Consider the following 3,037-nt stretch of genomic DNA (forward strand, 5'->3'; position numbering starts at 1 on the left):
AAGACCCGCCACGTAAAATACAGTTCCAATGAAAAGTAAGAACAAGCCTCGGATGAGTGACCCCCCATTTGATGACGACCATGGCAAACGAAATAAGGAATACGAATTAAGACCATGCACCTGGAATGTCAGGTCCCTTAATTGGGGAGGTGCCGCTGGACGGAACAAGGACAGAGACGAGTAGGTCCTTGTGCCATTTACTACAGTTGCCATATAAAGGAGCGCAACTTTGGTGTGGGATTCGTGGTGGGAGAGAGACTCCGTCATCGAGTACTATCATTCACTCCGGTGAATGAACGTCTAGCCAGAATCCGGATCAAAGCGAGGTTCTTCAACATATCGCTGTATGACTCATGAAGCTACCTGGCYGTCTCCGGATCGAAAAACCACAAACCGATCTTGCACTCCTGCTCTCTGAGAGCACTCGTCAACAACTCGGTATAAGGGAACTGTGGGACGGCATTTCAAACTCCTTACGTAYAGCTGCAACCGAAACAATTGGTTTTCGGAAAGTGCAAAAGAAYAGTTAGTACGACGAGGAGTGCGGTGTCGCAGCGGAGAGAAAGCAGGCTGCCTACCTCGCAACGTTAGAATCGACAACAACACGTGCGGGATGGGATAGATACTGAGAGTTGAAGAGAGAAGCGAGACGCATTTGCAGACAGAAAAAGAAAGTGGCCGAAATGCGTGAGTACGAAGGGCTTGATAAGCTGGTCGACAGGGGTAATGCCCGAAAATTCTACGAAAAAATACGGCGACTTACGGAAGGTTTCACGACCGGAGCATACTCTTGTAGAACCCATAAAGATGATCTATTCACCGATGCCCAGAGCATACTTACATTATGGAGGGAACACTTCTCCAGTCTGCTGAATGGCAGTGAACGCACAACAGCAGGAGGAGGCGATCCCGATTCCCCAATCGATGCCGATGKAGCAGACRTTCCATTGCCCGACCATGAAGAAGTTCGRATAGCAATTACCCRCCTGAAGAACAATAAAGCGGCGGGATCGATTGTTTACCGGGAGAGCTATTCAAACACGGCGGCGAAGAWCTGATAAGGAGCATGCATCAGCTTCTTTGTAAAATATGGTCAGACGAAAGCATGCCCAACAATTGGAATTTAAKTGTGATATGCCCAATCCATAAAAAAGGAGACCCCACAATCTTCCCCAACTACCGAGAGATAAGCCTTCTCAACATCGCATATAAGGTTCTATCGAGCGTATTGTGTGAAGGACTAAAGCCCACCGTCAACAAACTGATTGGACCTTATCACTGTGGCTTTAGACCTGGCAAATCAACAACCGACCAGATATTCACCATGCGCCAAATCTTGGAACAGACTCGTGAAAGGAGAATCGACACACATCACCTCTTCGTCGATTTCAAGCCTGCTTTCGACAGCACGAAAAGGAGCTGCCTTTATGCCGCGATGTCTGAATTTGGTATCCCCTCAAAACTAATACGGCTGTGTAAACTGACATTGAGCAACAATAAAAGATCCGTCAGAATCGGGAAGAACCTCTCCGAGCCGTTCTATACCAAACGAGGTTTCAGACAAGGCGACTCCCTATCGTGCGACTTCTTCAATCCGCTGCTGGAGAAAATTATTCGCGCTGCAGAACTTAAACGAGCAGGTACAATCTTTTATAAGAGTGTACAGCTGCTGGCGTATGCCGATGATGTTGATATCATCGGCCGCAACACCCGCACCGTTAGTTCTGCTTTCTCCAGACTGAAAGACGAAATGTCTCCTGTCATCAAACAAACAGTCGTCGCACTAGCAACTTGGCTCTCACGTCACTGTTGAGTCATAACTTTGAAGTTGTAGATAATTTCGTCTATTTAGGAACCAGTATTAACACTACCAACAATGTCAGCCGGAAATCCAACGCAGGATTACTCTTGCCAACAGGTGCTACTTCGGACTGAGTAGGCCATTGAAAAGTAAAGTCCTCTCTCGACGAACAAAAGCCAAAATCTATAAGTCGCTCATAATTCCCGTCCTGCTGTATGGTGCAAAGGCTTGGACGATGACAACAACGGATGAGTCGACGTTACGAGTTTTCGAGAGAAAAGTTCTGCGAAAGATTTATGGTCCTTTGCGCGTTGGCCACGAAAAATATCGAATTCGATGGAACGATGAGCTGTACGAGATATACGACAACAGTGACAACGTTCAGCGAATTAAAAAGCCAGCGGCTACGCTGACTAGGCCATGTTGTCCGAATGGACGAAAACACTTCAGCTCTGAAAGTATTCGACGCAGTACCCGCCGAGGGAAGCAGAGGAAGAGGAAGACCTCCTCTCCGTTGAAAGGACCTGACTTTGCTTGGAATATTCAATTAGCGCCACGTAGCGAAGAGTAAAAACGACTGGGGCGTTGTTGTTAACTCGGCTATATTCGCGTAAGCGGTGTTTACRCCAGTAAAGAACTGACCTAGTACCATCACCCTTACTTGGAATTTCTCACCCCTCAGACAATAACCCTAAAAATGTTCCACAATGTAGTGAAGAAATTCGCTATATTTTGAAATGTTTGTATAAAAATGGTAAGAATGCCACGTGTTCAAAAATCATTGAACATGCTTACTCATCAGCAAAGCCGAAATACTATTAAAAATAAATATCTATTTTTAAACATACCTATGTACATATATGCATTTACATGCAATGCGCATCCAAAAATGAGAAAATTGCATGGGGACACAAGTCATATATTTACAAATGAGATAACATTGAACACACACACACATATATTGAATTGTACACTTAAAACAACCCCATATCATGCAGCATAAACAATATGCTGCAATACATGCAAATATATACACACRCATGCATATTTAGTAATTTAATATAGTTTCCTAAAATAGTATATAAGTAATGAAAATGCAAAATAAAAATCAGAATGAACAAGTAAGGAAGAGCTAAGTTCGGGTGACACCGAACATTTTATACTCTCGCATGATAAAGTGATAATCGAGATTTCATTATCCGTCATTTACATATTTTTTTATTTTGCTGTAAATTA

The sequence above is a fragment of the Bactrocera latifrons genome, unplaced genomic scaffold, assembly GCF_001853355.1.
Source record: "Bactrocera latifrons isolate USDA-ARS-PBARC rearing strain unplaced genomic scaffold, ASM185335v1 scaffold_793, whole genome shotgun sequence".
In the NCBI taxonomy this organism is placed as follows: Eukaryota; Metazoa; Arthropoda; class Insecta; order Diptera; family Tephritidae; genus Bactrocera; species Bactrocera latifrons.